Below are 18731 nucleotides of genomic sequence, written 5' to 3'. Positions count from 1 at the left end.
TTTTTTATTGTTTTCTTTAAATCTTCTAGTTTTCTCTTTGTTTTTTGTTTGGGGCTGGTTGAGGTCTGGTTCTAGTTTTTGGTAAAGAGTTTTAAAGTAAGACCTCCAGACTGTGCCGCTCTGGAGGAATGTGTCTGATTTGGGGCTTTCACATTTTTTAAAGAGATTCCAGAAATTGTTTTGGTCTATTGATTCATTGATTTCATCAATTTTAGCTTCATAATATTGATCTCTTTTGTTGCAAATTAGCTTTTTATAATTTTTCAAACAGTTGGAGTAGGCGAGCCGTAGCGTCTGATTGGCCGGTTCTTTATGCTTTTTGTTAGCAAGCCGTCGAAGGTCTTTTCTGAGACAATTGCATCCCTTATCAAACCACATATTCTTTTTTATTTTTTGTTTGTTTATTCTATGTTTGTTCTGTTGTTTAATGTTAGATATAGTGGCCAAAGTTTGAAATATATGATTAAGATTGGATGTTGCTGAGTTTATTCCATTAGTATCTGGAGTGAAATCTGTGGACATAAAGTCGTCCAGCATTTTTAGTATTGCAGAGCTGCTCATGTTTTCTTTGAATTGTTCAGCGTTAGATTGGTTCCAGCTGAGTTTTGGTTTTAAGGGGAAGAGTTTTTCATGTTTGAGGGGAGTTCTGACCCTGTCACAGGACTGGTTCAGGTAAAGGACTGTTTGGCAGTGGTCAGAAATGGGAAGTTGAGGTCTAACTGTAAAGGCATTAATACAATTTGGGTCAATGTCTGTAATTGAGTAATCGACTACACTGGCTCCTAATCTGGAGCAATAAGTAAATCTACCTAAACTATCTCCTCTGGTTCTGCCATTAATGATGTACAGCCCTAAACCTTTACAAAGCTTTAACACTTGTTTTCCATTGGTGTTGACTAAACTATCATAGCTGTTTCTTGGTGTGATAATTAATGAAGAATGAAACGTGGTGTCGTTGGATATGTGATTATTATCTACAATATTTACATAATCAATTTCTCTTCCGGTCCTGGCGTTTAAGTCTCCACATATGAGAATATGTCCTCTTGACTGGAAGTGCAAGATGTCAGTCTGTAAGTTTAGAAAGCTTTGCTCTTTGTAATAGGGAGAGTCATGAGGTGGAATATAGAGTGCACAGAGGTAAAGATTATGCTGTGATATGACTGATTTCACTTCAAGCCAAATAGATGAATTTTCAATTTTAACCATTTTTATCAAGTGTTTCAAATTGTCTTTGTGCCAAATGAGTATTCCACCTGAGTCACGGCCATATTTTATTTTAGAATTTTTTAATGAAGGAACAACAATTTCTTTGTATCCTATTGGACAATGTAAAGCCTCATTACTGCGACACCACGTTTCATGAAAGATACAAATGTCCATATCTGTTACACTGCTGAGTAAGTCTTGGTCTGCAGACTTGTTACCGAAAGTAGAAGAGTGCAGACCCTGTATATTCCAACAACTGATTTTAAGAGACTTCATGAATAGGTTTGTCTGTGAAGTGTGTGCGTGTATATGTACATCTGTGTGAGTTATATCATGAGTCTGGAGCAGACTGTGTTCAGCAGACGTCTTATCTGGTTGAGTTCAGCAGCTGCAGGATTGTGTGGCCGTTGAACTGCTGCTGTGTAGCTCTTGTGATGTGATGGCGGTCCGGTGGCTGCTCTGGGTTCTGTTGGAGGATGAGGGCTTCTTGTTGGCTGAGAGCTTCTCTTGTTGCTGGAGTTTCTGCTGTTTCCTTCTGCGTTTCCAAGGGCTGTGCTTTTCATCACTCTGGCGAAGACTTTCACTCCTTGCTTGTTGAGATGCACATGGTCATACATATGATGTGGTCGTATATCTTTGTGATGGGCGAGATGCACATTAGGAATGAGTGCACAGCTTCTGGAGAGTTCCACATTATTTCCATGAATCACGTGGAATGGTACATCAGTGCGTGGTAGTAAGGCGGACAGAGTTATTTTTGCCTCTGGGAAACGTTGAGTGGCTCTGATCGCCAGCTCTCTGATCACAGGAGCCACATGGCCCTTCATGGCCCTTAAATCATTTGTCCCTGTGTGAATTATGATGTGTTTAAAGTTTTCATTCAGGTTTCTATCAGACAGGATCTGAAAAGCACTTTTTGTGTTTGGGCACCAGATTTTCTTGGCCATCATATTTGGGAATAGAAGTTTCTCATTGACATATTTCCCATTCGAGTCGATCAGGATAAGAGCCTGTGTTTCTCTCGGCTCCTCTGCAGCGGAGATATCAATCTGATTTGCTGGATCAGTCGAGCTGTGAGACTCTCCCTTCATTGCTAGTTGTTCAGCTTGAGGATTTTTCATGAGGATCTCTGGGCACATTGATGGTTCAGGAGAAGACTCTTTAAGTGCTGGAACAGAACTGAGTTTTTCTTTCAAACTGGTAATGAGTTCATCCTTGGTGTGGAGTATTGACTTCAAGGCAGAGAGCTCCTCTTGCATTTCTGCTCTGACTTCTGTTAGCTGTTTTCCTAAAGTTGATTTTATTTCACTCACTTCATCTTTAGTTTGTTGAAGCTCTTTTGACATTTCTTCTCTGTCTCTTTGCAGATATTTCATCTCTTGTCTCAAATTCAATATGTCATTTGTAAGTTGTTCCATGTTGTTGTTGCTTAGGTGGGAGAGAATGAATTCTTTTAGCTCTACTACCTCTACCTCCAGGAGTGAACAACTGTCTTTCATTCTTGACATTGAAGTTATAGTTGCTGGAGTCATTGCGATCTTTTGGCCTGAGTTTCCAGGGGAGGCATCAGTGTTTGGATCCTTGTTGTTATCTTGTGTGGGATCATCATCTTCATCATCAGATAGTGCAAGTGTTTTTATTTCTTCAAATTCTGCAATGAAGACTTTGAGAGCAGACTCTGATCCTTGTATCATGACAGTGCCATTTTGATACAAGTTTAAGGTCAAAAATCTTGTTTCGTTGTTGTTTTCAGTGTCTTCAAACACTAGGATTTGTCTGCCTTTACAGATGCCTCTTTTCTTGGTGAAGGGAAAATGCTGACAGAAAGCAGTGTGCCATAAGAGGCTGTGTTCAGAGTAGAAGAGCAGGTTAGTCAGGACACTGTGGTCTTGGTCAGCAAACAGTGTTTCGGGTGTTTGCTTCATCTGCTTCTGTCTGAGGAGCTGCCTGGATTTCTCGGAACTCTTCTGAGGGTAGATGAAGGGGCGGGGCCAGGATGCTGCACTGGTCATGCTTGATTTAGAATGTAAACAATCAACTGAATTAACTGCCAGTGTTTTGTTTATTTTCTCTTGGTCAGGATACAGAGTTATTAAAAATAAGTCAAAAGTCAAAATGTAGGAAAAAATAACTTAAAATAAATAAATAAAAAATAGTTCAGTTGTTTGTCTCTTTGTAATGTCTCTTTGTGTTGTTCCTCGAAGTAAAAGCTCACAGAGAGCTATGAAATAGCAGTCTTATTTGAAATGTCTTTACCTTTCTTCTTCTGTAAGGTTTTTCTCTTAGTTGTTGTTTTTGTTGTTTGATGTTATCTTTTCCAACATGAAAATCTTCTTCTGAAGACAGTTATCCTGTGATTAGCTGTGATTTGCTTCTTTTTGCTTCTCTTGAACTTCCCTCAGATTCAAGTGTGGTAAAAAAAAAAAACTGTCAAATTCAACAAAAGATTTGTCTAGATGTTGTTTTGTGTTGAATCTACTACTTTTTTGAAGATATTTTTTAATTATTATCTCAATTTTTCAGACAGACAGTCTGTCTGTCTCTTTCTCTGTATCTCTCTCTCACTCTCTCTCTCTCTCTCTCTCTCTTTCTCTCTCTCTCTCTCTTTCTCTCTCTCTTTCTCTCTCTCTCTCTCTCTGTCAGTCAGTCAGTCAGTCTGCCTATCTATCTCTCTCTCTCTCTCTATCTATCTATCTATCTATCTATGTTTGTTCATCTATCTATCTATCTACAGTATCTATATATCTATCTCTCTCTCTCTCTCTCTCTCTCTCTCTCTCTCTCTCTCTCTCTCTCTCTCTCTCTCTCTCTCTCTCTCTCTCTCTCTCTCTCTCTCTCTCTCTCTCTCTCTCTCTCTCTCTCTCTCTCTCTCTCTCTCTCTCTCTCTCTCTCTCTCTCTCTCTCTCTCTCTCTCTCTCTCTCTCTCTCTCTCTCTCTCTCTCTCTCTCTCTCTCTCTCTCTCTCTCTCTCTCTCTCTCTCTATCTATCTATCTACAGTATCTATCTATCTATCTATCTATCTATGTCTATTTATTTATTTATTTATTTATTGTCTTTGTACTTCAAGTCAGTGTTTAGTATCATTGAACTATAGTCTAAAATACTATTATATATTATAGGTTTTGTTAATATTTTATATTAGATTTTATTTTTATATTATCTGATTTCGTGTTAATTTTAGTGAAAATTTTAGTAATTATGTTGTGTGTTTTTGTCATTTTTGTGTTTGTTGTTTTTTAAATGCGTATATAGATTTTATTCATTTTTATTCAGTATTATTTTATTTTAGTCCATCAATTTAAACTAAAAAAATAAAAAATAAGCTGAAAGCTGAAATAAGTTGTTTTGTTTTGTTTTAATTTTAGTCAATTTTTTCATATATTTTATTTTAGGTAACGTTTATTTCAAATAACAAAAATGTGTTTATTTATTTATGTATCTGTGTGTTTGCTTGTACTATAATAACCCTACATTGATCGTTTGTCTGCTGCTGTAGTTCCTCACTAAATACCAGTCCTGCACACAGTGTGTCGCTCTCAGACCGATCTGTGAGTGTCTCGGTCAGATTCATTTATATTTATTTATCAGAATGCTTCACAGACGATTCGACGTTCTGTCTCTGCATTGATCGCGTGAGCTCAGCGGTTTTGCCGAGTGTGTTTGACTCTCTCAGATCGAATAAATGACCTTTAGAGACTCACACGGCTCGACCAATCAGCAGCCAGACGTCGAGTCATGTGATTGGAGTCTGACTTTGCCACAAACACACGCGAGACGCACAAATGTCAATTAGTCCAGAAGTCAATAGCAGAGTTTGATGAGTAAAACACTGGAGGTCGTGACATTTACACTCAGTTTAATGTCTTGATTTAATCTGAACGCGCTCGGATAAAACACTCATCACAATCACAAATATTAAATCACAATCACAGATGATGGGACTGAAGTCATTGGGTGAAAAATACACTGAAAAAAAAAATGTTTTGCTGAATAAATGTCTAAACATTCTTAAATCAAGATACATTTACTGGAGAGTCAAACTTATTTAAGATATGATTTATGATAAGTCCCCCCGCCCCTGAAAAATATATTAAAATTAAGTGACTTAATGCTTAAAACATGAAAAAAAATTTGCTAATGTGGTCAGAGAAAATATACAATTTAAATAGTAAACATATTTTGATGACCATAGATATGTTTTCTTGTTTTAAGCATGATCTCCCTTAATTTAGATTTATATATATATATATATATATGTTTTAGAAAATAGAGTCCTTGTAAGGAATCATTATGAGTCTCATTTTGCTTCTCCAGTAAATATATCTTGCTTTAAGAGTATTTAGACATTTTTACTAGAAAACAATAGCCATTGTTTTATTTTATGAAATAAATATCTGCTAATGTCATCAGAAAAAATACAATTTAAATGGAAAACAAATTTTGCTGACCATAGATGTTTTTGTTGTTGTTTTAAGCATAATCTTCCTTAATTTAGATTTGTTTTAAATATATATTATTAATTAATTGGTTTATTTTATGATAATGATGATTATTTTATTTTATTTTATTTTATTTTCTTTTCTTTTCTTTTCTTTTCTTTTCTTTTCTTTTCTTTTCTCCAGTAAATATATCTGGATTTAATAGCATTTAGACATTTTTACTAGAAAACAAGTATTTTTAGCCATTTTTTATTTTATGTTTAAGTTCCAAAATGTTACATTTTAACTATTTTCTGCTTTAGTAATGTCTCTGAATTATTTTGATTATATGAAAATATTTGTGTAATTATTTGTAAGTTATTTATTATTAATAGCCATTTCATGTCACTACTTTATTGCAGTTTTTAGTTAGGTTTCAGTTATGTTCTATGGTCATTTGTGCCACACAATCGCTGTTGATGCATTCGAACTCACACTGAACCTGGAATATGCTTGGAATATCAGTGTATTACTCATGAATGAATGAATGGATGAATATGTAAGTGTGAATATGTAAAGAGCTGAAGCGGTCTGATATCTGGGTTCTTCAGATGTCCTCGATGCGTGTAACGTGAAGCGTTGGACAGAAGCAAAAGATCACAGGTGATACAGCAGAGCAGATCGGCCTCTTTACAGGATATTTATAGCTTGAGGTTTCTGTTTTATGATATGATGTGGTCGCACACAAAAGATAAAATCCATACGCCTGGCGTCCCGAATGCTTTTAAATGAGCCGTCAATTCCAGGCAGCTCTGATACATTGATTTATGTCCGGCGCTCTTCATGCTCCTCTCAGAAACACTCCTTATTTCATCTGTTTCACTGAAGGTCAGGGGAAATTATGTGAGCCAGCTCATTTTACAGTCCTTTATATGGGAGGTTTTTTTTAGATCTGTTTATGACATAAAAACATTTTTTTTTTTTGGTAATAAAGTTTAAATAACCATATGAAAATTGAAGCATTTAACTTTTACAGGGCTTTACAGAGTTTACAGGATTGATCACGAATGTCTCTGAGCTTGTTTTGTGTGAACTGGGTTTTTGCTCACAGATTAATGTATGTGACTCCAGGTGAGAGAAACACAGACAGACAGAGACAGATGGAGATGTGTGTGTGTGTGTGTGTGTGTGTGTCTGTGAGAGTGAGGAGGGAAAGGTCACCAACAGGTCGTGATTGAAACCAGTCTTTGAAAATCGACCTTTAGCAGCAGAAACTCTTTCACAAACACTCGCAGTGACATTTCTAATGCTCCCACATCTGATTTCATGAATCTTACTGGAAGTTCAGACTCAGTGCTGTCATTGAGAATAAAGATCTGTGTGTGAGCTTTGACTTACAGCAGAAATACAAACCTTTAACGATTTGGCCAGAATCACGAATGAAGTTCAGAAGTCTTTTATAGCGGTCTTTACTGTCACTTTAGATCAATGTAGTGCATCCTTGATGAATAAAATTAATTGATGGATAAAAAGTTGTTTTATGGAGATATTTGGGCTCAACATACCATCTATCTCTCTGAATGAAAAGACAGTCTGAGGTCTCAGAGTTTAATATTCTTAGTGAAAAAGAGACACAATTATCACATAATGGAGTGCTGCAGCCTCTTTCCAGTGTTTCGCTGTGCTGATACCGTTCAGAGTCATTTAAAACACTGCTTGTGTACAAATTCAGCTCTTCAATAAAACATTGGCTTTCAAACTCCAGATCGCCCGCTGTGAACAATCTTCCTGTTATTATTCACCATCCACAGGTTCATTTGTGAAGAGCTGAGAGAGATTACAGGACAGGCTTTCATTTCAGCCGCTCAATCCTGAACGCAAACAGACGAAGACAAATGAAAAACATTCCCTCAAACATCTCTGAAGCGCATGCGAGCTGTCGACAGTTTAACTAACTTTAAACTTTCGAGGTTCTGTTGAGGTGAAAGAGAAAACCCAGCGCTGAGGAAAAGCTGAACGGATCGGATATTATTGCATGTTTAAACACGCAAATCCGCATCCGTTTTAGCTGCTTCCTAATGCGGTTGTGAGTCAGAAGCGTATCGGATATCTGTGCATCTAACCCACATCTAAACACGTGCATCCCATTCCCACTGCAAACCACACAGGAGCAGAGCGACACGTTTGCCCACAGAGATCGGGTTTATTAGGCCGCGTTTTCAGCGCAAGCCTGAATGCACACTGTTTGCATTCATATGACGTTATATCTGATATCTGCGATCGCTGTTATTTTATCAAACTTTGCGCTGCGAACATCGATGACAGCTTTAACTTGTTAATGCTGAGAAGTCAGTGGCAAAGTCAAAGAACCACCCCCTCTTTAGCCCTCTAATTTAAACGGGTCATGACATAGATTTTTGTTATTTTAATATGTTCCCTGAGGTTTACTTATAATGTCAATAAAGTTTTTTTGCACAAAAAATAAATAAATATGTGGAACAAATTATAATTTTCGACCCTCATTCTGACCCTCTGTCTAAAACGAGCTGTTTTAAGGGGCGTGTCCTGTAAGGCGTGTCAATAATCAGCTGCTGTTATGATTGGCTAACATCATTGCATAGGAAACACTATCAACGGCCCCTCACTGCTGCGTGTTTTGAGTGTTTGATAACATGATCACAATAAAAGGGTCATTTCCAGACAAAGCATTATTAAATAATTTAATTACGGTTTGTGATGCAGCTGCAGTCAAATCTAGCTCCGCTACATCAACAGATGTTTCTTTGTGACTCTCCATGACACTGTGCCTCGATTACAAAACAAAATCCTCCGACACGATCCGAGACGCCATTAAATATAAACTATCCACTTGTTCCTTACGCTGGGCTCCTTCTGATATCTGTACAAAGACGTGAACGAGCTGTTTAAACCAAACGAGTCAAAGCGAACGTTCTTTCACTGCATTTGTCATGACGACAGACTCATATCTGTGTACTGTATCCAGTGTAGACAAGATAGCGCAGTGATTGTCATTTCTATCTGCTTTTGACGAGACGCGACACTTGCATTCAAAGTGATCAAGTGCTAGCCGTTAGCGACTGAACACCAGTGGGCGGGGCCTAAACTGAGAAGAAGACTATTCGTCGATGTCTTGCTCTGGAGGCGTGTTTATGCAAATGTTTGTGCCCAGGTGACGTCATCTTGCCCCTCGGATCCAAACGAGCCATTTCTGGAGCTTGATTAAAGAAATGCTTTGTTTATAATGATGAGGACGTTTTAAGCTCTGAAACTTGCAGGATGTTTTAATGATACAAAGACTCTTATATGCTAAAAGATCAAGGCAAATTTCATTTCTCATGTCATGACCCCTTTAAACATATCATTTAAATGGGCATGTCTCCTTTAAGACTTCAGTATAGACGCCCACTGCTGTGATTGGCTGACATGTAATGAATATTACATCAGGAACTCCTTTGAAAACTTTTATTTTTATTTTTAACTATTACAGCAGCAGAGATTAATGAATTGATCATGAGAACATTATGTTTTAGAACTAGAAGGTTTTGTCTTGTTTCTGATCACAGTCACATGTTGAAGAGCATGCGAAAGTACACATCAAGCTACAAACACATTCTGAATGTTCTCTGGATGTTCAAAACATCAGTTTTAAAAATTATTTAAATTGTTTTTTTATTGGTTGAGCTGAAAGAGGAAACTAGACGCTGAAGATGACTCACATACTATCATCTCATTATGAATTGTTGTGCGAGATTTTTTGGAACATAATGGCGCGGAAAACCAAATGCTGCTGTGTTGCTACCCAGCGAGCAGAGAACGTTCTCAGAGCTTCAGCTGATGTTCAGCAGAGGATAAAACAAATCTTCGTTGATTGAAGTTTTGTTAAGATTTTTCATTCTTTGTAACATTAAATTAACATAAACGTTAATTGTGTTAATGTGTTGTTAATAGAATGTTCAAGTTATCTGGTCTTTAATAATGTTCTCAAAATGCATAGCACAGTAACATTATTTATACATCATTCACGTAACTTTTTTTCTGAAATGTTTTAATTGGACATTAATTTTTTAAATGTTAAAAATTGTTTTAGAACATTCATAGAACATTCAGAAGTTATGCTCCCATAATGTTTATGAAATGATTAAATTATATGTTCCCTCTATGTTTATATAACCTAGAATTTTTTTTAATCATTTTAAAAATGTTGACATTGCAACATTCAGAAATAACTTAATGAGAATGTTACCGAAAACGTTCTTAGAGCATCTTTGTGTTAGCTAGTAGAAGTGTCTAAGTGTGTCCGAGGAGCTTCTGCTGCACATCTCCTCACCTGAGTGTGTGTGTGTGTGTGTGTGTGTGTGTGTGTGTGTGTGTGTGTGTGTGTGTGTGTGTGTGTGTGTTATAAATAAAGGCTGGCCTCCCTCAGGCTGACATGTAATAGAGACTGAGTGAATGCAAGGAGGAGTGAGAATTCAACTCTTCCCACACAAAAACCAACATCTCCAGAAATAAACCCCTCCAGAATAACCCGCTGCTGATATATCAGTGTAAAGCCCACGAGCCGCTCACTATTTCCATCTCATATAAATATTGTATGAGTTATATCACAACCGCTCAACCAGCATCCAGGTGTGTCTGCAGTTTACTGCGTCTGAACGAAAGCAAACGCTCGTGTTTAGGTGTGTCCTCAGCTGATCAGTTGTTTGCTCAGTCATCACTTTTACTGTTGCACAAGCAGAACTAACTAACACTGTCGAGCTCCAGTGCGGATACAATATAACAGAACCAGTGTGTGTTTATACAGGATCACACTGACATGTATTAGTTCAGCTGAACTGATCTAGACTTCTTGTTTTGGTTTTTGTAAGTGCGTGTGCAGTAAAATAAAATGCAACTGAGGCACAGTGTAGTTACAGAAATTACTGAGTAATATGTGTGACGCTGGAGCACAAAACCAGTCATAAGTAACATGAGTATATTTGTAGCAATAGCCAACAATACATTGTATGGGTCAAAATTATCAATTTTTCTTTTATGTCCAAAATCATTAGGATATTAAGAAAAGATCGTGTTCCATGAAGATATTTAGTAAATTGCCTACCGTAAATATATCAAAAATTCATTTTTGATTAGTAACATGCAATGCTAAGAACTTAATTTGGACAACTTAAAAGATGATTTTCTCAATATTTAGACTTTTTTTTGTCAGTTTCCAGATTTTCCAATAGTTGTATCTCGGCCACCCAAACTGAATAATTAAAATCAAGTTTAAATGGGTAAATCTTCTATACATATTTTTTATTTTCTTTCCTGACATACTCCAATTCTTGTCAAAACACACTAGACATGCTTATTCTGTGTATTTGTAGCACTTTTTGTGTGAAATAATTTATTTTGTGCATCAAAAGTGTGCTGTCACTTTAATTGAGCATGAGCAGTGCAGCAAAAATAGACTCTGTGCCAAAACCATCACTTCAGTGCTACTCACGCATTGCTCACTGCAAAGCCACAGCGATAAATATGAGCCACAAGTGAAACTCGTTCACAAAATCACCACTAGGTGGCGTAAGCTAACTAATACCAGTAACTAACTGAACTTGATATGGCTTAAGGTTAGTTTTTGACAGCCAACCAGACGTGTGCTGCTGCAGCAAGGCCGTGGTTGCAAATAACTTGTTCATAAAACAATCTCCATCAGGAGGCGCTAAGGGAAAGTTTGCATTATTACGCAGTTGAGCTGTAACTGTGATATTATGAAACTGTAAACTACATTTTTTTCTAACATTTTCTGCCGACTGTACCTGTCAAATCTAGTCCATTGTAAGGTAAGATTGACCGCTACAAGTGAAAGTCGCCTGATAACTTGGTTATAACCATGGTAGTGCCAAAAGCAGTAAATACATGTTGCTGTAAAAATGGTATCCATGTCAGCCAAAAACTCGATAAATTTCAAGTGAAATCGTAGAACTGGCATCACGTATTTTCAAACAAAATCAGGCCAAAACGAAGTTCTTTCAGGAGTTTGAAACAGCTTGTCAAAGTGAACGGCTGGTAAACACCTTTGGACTAGCATTGGTTTGTGGCGATTATGTAATATGTGGGTGTGGCCTTGGGGCTCCGCCTTCTTTCTCAGAATCTTCTCTGGTTAATTTCTTCTGTTCAGTCCGTTGAGGTCAGACTTTCACAAGTAAAAGCATGACCACACTGGAGAGCTGCTTCATAATAGAAGCTGTGATTCTAATAAAAAGTGATGCTGACACTGTTTTTCGTGTGTAATCCTGTTAAGCTGCAGCTTTAAAGCAATCTATTCTATAAAATAAGCTGTGCATAAATAAACTGAGCAGAGCTCGTGTAAACATATCTGCATCGCTATGATCAGATGCTTTCTGAACTGCTGTTTTCTCACCGCTGTCAGGTTTTATGTTTGTTTGTTTTTTTTATTGAAAGGAAAGTATGCCGCATATTGACACATTCGTCTAAATGCCACTCTTAACAGCGTCACTCTTAACCCACTGCTTGCGTATATCAAACTTACTTTTACTCTTAAGCAAAAAAAAAAAGAAAAGAACTGCATAACAGGGCCTATCTTCTGCCTGAGTATGTAAATAGTACATGCATGTAGAACAGGACGGCAACATATCTGCTCTGTGATTGTGGTTTATGCATCTGTGCATTGGTTTGAACAGTATTTATAGTATGCAAGAAATAACAATCTTTTTTAGCAAACCCAGTGCTTTGTAGTGAAATGAAAGATTGATCATGAAAGAGTATCAGAGGTCAAATTGAGTTTTCTCAATTTTTCTCATTTTCTGATTGACATCCATATTCTGATTAAGCCTTTACTCTGAAGAAAGATGTTTACATGTTTAAAACCAGAATATTAGATATTCAGAATACATCAGCACATGCAAACACATTTTTCATTATCGTTTTTTGGGAACAACACACAAGGATGGTATGAATTGTAAAATATACATATTAATAAAATATAATTGTTGGGTGTAAATTGTAAAATATAAATGCAATGCATTGCAAAATATACAGTAGGCCATGCGGTGCTTCTGATTTCATGTTCACTTCTTTACAAACGTGACTTTTGACATCAATTCAGTTTTGCTCTTGCGGTTTTGGTCTCAAGATGTCTTGATATTAACGCAGTCTTGCTCTGGATCTTGAAGGGTCTGGTCTTGACTCTGCATCAACTACAAAATAAATGTGTTTCCTCCACTGTTCCTCCAAAAGTGATTCATTGTTCTGTCTGTGATTCTATACGATTATATGGTTCGTTACGTGTTTTATTCTTGACGTGAGTGTGAGATTCACTTTCCTCCAGTCGACTCAGAATGCGATGCGTCATGAATCAAGCCTGTAGCTTTAACGTCTAGTCCCTGAATGCAGAATCTGTTTATCTGAGGAAAGACCGTCAATGAGATGTTCACACACAGCCATCAGAGCCAGTGTGTGTGTGTGTGCGTGCGTGCGTGTGTGTGTGCGTGAGTGCGTGTGTGAGTCCGTGTGTGCGTGTGTGAGTGCGTGTGTGCGTGCGTGCGTGTGTGTGTGTGTGAGTGTGTGTGTGTGTGTGTGTGTGTGCTGGTGTGTGACTGTATGACTATAGAAGCATGATATTGTTGCTTCTGTAGGCAATGATTTAGCATGTGTGTGTGTGAGTGTGTGTGCGTGCGTGCGTGCGTGCGTGCGTGTGTGTGCGTGTGTGTGTGCGTGAGTGTGTGTGTGTGTGTGCATCTGACACCAGGACATTTATAAGAGCCGTAAAACCAGCGCACTCACCAGATTTGCACAAACCCGTTTAAAGAGGTCAGATATAACCATCCATCAGTCCTCACACATGATATTAGGAAAAAATATCCTCCGTGGAGCCGCTTTATACTCCACCATGCAAAATTATAGAGTTATTGCATCCTGGGAAACTCCATCACAGTCATCCAGTTACTATGCATTACAAAGCAGATCCGCGGGTATGAGAGGTGTCATAAATCATGGCATATCAGATAAATATTTACAGTCACTCAACATCAGACTGTGTTCAGATTCACACTAAATTAATCTAGAGATCTGACCTGTTTCGTTACGCCGTGACTCATTTAAAGCATAAGAAATGCATCCTTTGCCTAAATCAAATATCAGGGAAGGAAAAAATAATATGTGAGATAATGAGCAGGTCGATGTCGTGCAGCAGCGTTAAGCGTGTCGTTTGTTCAGATGATCATTAAGTGGCTGATGTGGAATGTTTGTATGCTAATTGTCTGTTTTCATGCAGTGAGTTAATTAGCGCGGCGTTGGTGACATTACGCGCTAGGAAACGAGTCCCGCTGAGGCTCTATGGGACGCAGGTGAAAGCGAGGCACAGATGAACTCAAACCCAGTGTGAAGACACTTTAACCTTTCAGCTTCACGCCTTTTATAACACAGAAACCATGTTAGCAAAGGTTAGCGGCGCTGATGTTCAGAGATTTGACTTTCATCCGGTTATCATATGTACATATGAAGCATGTAATTTTTTGGATGTAATAGGCTAATAATTACATGTAAATACAACTGCAGGCACCAATATCAGTCATCTTTGCTCATCGGCCCCGTTTTAACTTTTAAAAACCTCCTAACTTTGTCATCCATTTCTTTTGGGACTGTGTTTATTGTATTTGTGGTTGACTTTTCTTCAAACTTCTGCATACACTTTTAGAGCAACTCTCTAAAATTAGACCCTTCTCATTTCAAGTTTATAATCAATTTGTTTTACATCCATGACTGTACATTTTAAGAACATCCCCTCTTTATTTTCAAGGAAGATATTGATTTATATTTGGATTCTAAGAATTCAGTTGCATGCCTTAAGATGTAATTCATAAGCTAGCTGCAACTGTGTACAGACAACTTTCTCTAATATTTTAGAAAGAAAGGGGAGTTTAGAGATCGGTCTATAATTGGAGAGAACCGTAGTGTTCAGGTTGGATTTATTTATTTATTATTTTATCAGAGGTTGGACCACAACATGTTTAAAATCTAAGGTCAAACTGCTATTAATAATTTCTTGAACTACAGGCTCAATGGTATCAAAAACCTCCTTTAATAAACGAGGAGGAACTACATCTGTGGGACAAGTAGAGGGTTTCATCCGATTAATAACATCTTTCAAAAAAGAAAGAGACACAGGCTTAAACTGGTCAAAAACAGCAGATCAAGTGGCCGGGATAGAGGGGTCTCTGCTTTAACAGTTTTTTTTTTGGCATCTATTCCAGGTTTCCCTTAAAATGTCAAAAGACACCTGCAGCTTGTCTTTCTTGCACTCATGTCTGACAGCGCGAGTGATATCATTCAACCAGGGCTTTGTTTTTGGCTTAGGATGCATAATTTTTAAATGTGCAACAATATCCAAGGCACTTTGACAGGTGGAATTAAACAGGGAGGTTAAGTTTCAGAAAAAAATGTGAAAGGCAGCAAAGAACTGAGCAGCAGTGGACGAGTTAAATATACGACATCGCCGAGCTGGAATACTCGCTTTAGAATAACAAGGAATAGATAAATCAAAAGAACAGGCATTCATCAGAAAAAAAAACCAAATAATAATAAAATCAGAAGTTCAAGGTTAGAATTACTTTGGCAATTCGTCCGGCAACATTTAGCAAGATCTGGGAAAAGGGAGCGGGGCACGCGGGATGACTGGGATGACATTCAGGTGAAGTTCTCTGTCTATTCTGGTCGTAATGTACCAGGTTCTTTTCTGCAGTTCCAATATTAAGGAGTTCTTGGCGATCATACACCAGTAGAGAGTGGGTATTTCTACAGATAATTGACAAAAACAAGACAAACACAATCGGGACTAGACGCAGCAGACGGCATGCCACGCACACAGGCGCCATCTTTCACTTCGACAAATTATGCAAAGTGAATCTAGCCCGAATGAACGCTAAACTTGCGATGAGATTAAGTTTACTGCATTTACTGTGAACCGAGGCGCTCGGAGACACTAAAATCACAAAGCACAACAGACTATGTACTAAATTAAATCTCAGCCTTTAATTTGACATTCGACTGAATTATTTATTAGCTTTTCATCGAGTCACAAAACTAACAAACTCCCGCAGGTTCGTGAAGCCCTGTTTGCGAAACCCTGAACTAGATCAGGCCGAGCCGTCGAGATCCAGTGAAAACGGTCATTAGCATTTCTTGACAGGACAAACGGTTTCGAGCAGAACCCTGAAGAAACAGCCTGAAATCACGCCAGCAGAAACTCCAGAAGCGTCCAGCGCCTCTCTAAACTCAGTCCCTCTCATTTTTCTTCAGCACAATTGCTTGATTTCTTTCTTCCTAGGGATAAACTGCTTTTATTTATTTCTGGGGTGGTGATAAAATATCCATGCTGCTCACCACAGGCCTGGTGGCCGGCAGTCGAGCTGAAATTAGACATCTATAATTCAGTTCACACTTCAGACGGCGCACTCAATGCTGGGCGAGGAACGACGGCGCGTCTCAAACAAGCGCCGTGTGAAATTCTCATCAGCGCAGCTCTGAATGCAAGCACCTAAGGCTGGAAACAACACACCACAGAATAAAAGCACAATTAAGCTTACTCTCCCAAAGAGCGACTTTGCATTCAGAGCGCTCGTGATTCCTGCGTCACGGTAAATCAGCCGTGATAATTACCCGGTTCCGCCACCGCCGTGTCACGATTTGACGCGTTCGCAGCGCTTTTGGAAATTGCCTGCTTGGACGCTTCCCCTCTGCGATCGTGCCTCCTTCAACTTATTGAATTTTGCTGTCCAATATCTCTGAATGGCTCTCGACCGTCTCTCCACCAATATTTTCACTTATTGCCAGTGGCGGCTCGTCGGGGGAGGCAGGGGAGGCACAGCTTCCCCATAATTCTGAGGTGAAAATGGGAGGAGGACGATTTAATGTTAATAAAATTCACAATTAATTTCAGTTCATGTCTCAGAATGTGTATTTTTTGTTTGTAATTTCACAGTTGTAATACCATAACGTGAAAGCGCCGCTTTTCTATCGCGAATGTGCCGAATCTGCTGATGTAATTGCAACCGCTAATGATAGAGAAGGGGAGGGGGAGGCCGGGGCAGAGGCGCGCTCTCGTGCCTCCGTTGGTAAAAAAAGTTAGCCAATCAGCATCGAGTGTTCACTTTCAGCGCTGAGGGGTGTTGAGAAAAGAACCCTTGCAAGGGAGGCTAGCCTCCCTTCTGATATCAACCAATCATCAAAGAGACGTAAATTACGTGATATTAGTTTGAACATCTCCCGCTGCGCTGATAATGTACCAAGTACTTATGATGAGTAGCGATATTGAATATTTGATCGCCAACAGATTTACCAAGCTGTCATTCAAACAGTATATATACAAATTTAGCGAAAACAGCCATTTTAAAGTGGTTAAGCAAATTATAATAATAATAATCGGCAGGGATCCCACACCAATACAATTAGTGTGCCTCCTCTATTTTAAAACCCACGAGCCGCCACTGCTTATTGCAGACGGGCAGAAGAGCTTCTCTGAGGAGGCCGTGGGGCGTGAACGATCGAGAGATGATCTCGGCCGAGCTGCTCACGTGTAAATGAACACAGTGCTGCGCTTCACTCTTACAGCGCAGACACCTATTTAATCGCAGGCTTTGTGATTTCATAATTGCTCTAAGCCATATCACACTATTGATAAAATCGTGCAGCCTGTGTTATTGTCTGGATTCTGCTGGAAAGATGGTGAGGTTTGACCTGATGGATAATGAACCGGTAACACACAGCTCGTATAATGACAGGTGTGATGAAGGCTGATCCGCATTTAATCTGCTCAAACACACACTGAGAACTCCTGCCGCGAGAATCACCCCAAATGGATCCTGTTGCATTCATCTCTGTGTGTGAGTCTATGTGTGTGTGTGAAAGAGAGAGTGTGTAAGAGAGAGAGAGTGAGTGTGTGTGGGTGTGTGTGTGTGTGTGTGAAGATCAATATGAAGGCAATCACTGAGTGTTTTTGAGGTGTAGCACTTCTGACCTTGACTGGATAAACACAATCTGTTAGCCGAGACAAAATATATGAGCCGGCAGCGCTTCATGTGTGTGACGTACAGCCGGCCGAACAAGACTCTCCATCTCACAGTTTCTGATTAATTTCACTAAAGAAGCGTCAGTGTGTGATTTACAGATACAAATAGTCGACATTCAATGCATGTTATTACAAAGAAAAAAAAAAACAGTATACCCTGTATAATTTATTGACAGTTTTAGTAATATTTTGAATTAGTTTTTAATATTTGTGACCCTGGAGCACAAAACCAGTCAGAAGGGTACATTTTTTGAAATTGAGATGTATGCATCATCTGAAAGCTGAATACATAATCTTTCCATTGATGTATGGTTTGTTAGGATAGGACAATATTTGGTTGAGATACAACTATTTGAAAATCTGGAATCTGAGGGTGCAAAAAAAATCTAAATATTAAGAAAATCGTCTTTTAAGTTGTCCAAATGAAGTTCTTAGCAATGCATATTACTAATCAAAAATTACGTTTTGATATATTTACGGTAGGAAATTTACAAAATATCTTCATGGAACATGATCTTTACTTAATATCCTAATGATTTTGATCATAAAAAAAGGATAATTTTAACCCATACAATGTATTGTTGGCTATTGCTACAAATATACCTGTGCTACTTATGACACATTTTATATTTTCCATTTTCATTTTTATTTATGTTAAAGAATTAGTCATTTTAGTTTTGGTAACGTTTTAGTAGGTTTCTCATAATTTTTAGTATTTTGTTAATAAGTCAATATAGTTTTTACATTTTTTTATGACACTTTCAGTTTATTTTAGCATTTTAAATTAAAACATGAAATGTTGGCTTGGCAACTCACTAAAATAATATATATATATACACTGAACAAAATTATAAACGCAACACTTTTGTTTTTGCCCCCATTTTTCATGAGCTGAACTCAAAGATCTAAGACTTTTTCTATGTACACAAAATGCCTATTTCTCTCCAATATTGTTCACAAATCTGTCTAAATCTGTGTTAGTGAGCACTTCTCCTTTGCCGAGATAATCCATCCAC

The sequence above is a fragment of the Sinocyclocheilus anshuiensis genome, unplaced genomic scaffold (assembly GCF_001515605.1).
Source record: "Sinocyclocheilus anshuiensis isolate Anshui unplaced genomic scaffold, SAMN03320099.WGS_v1.1 scaffold2186, whole genome shotgun sequence".
Lineage (NCBI taxonomy): Eukaryota > Metazoa > Chordata > Actinopteri > Cypriniformes > Cyprinidae > Sinocyclocheilus > Sinocyclocheilus anshuiensis.
This window is presented reverse-complemented; position numbering follows the sequence as displayed.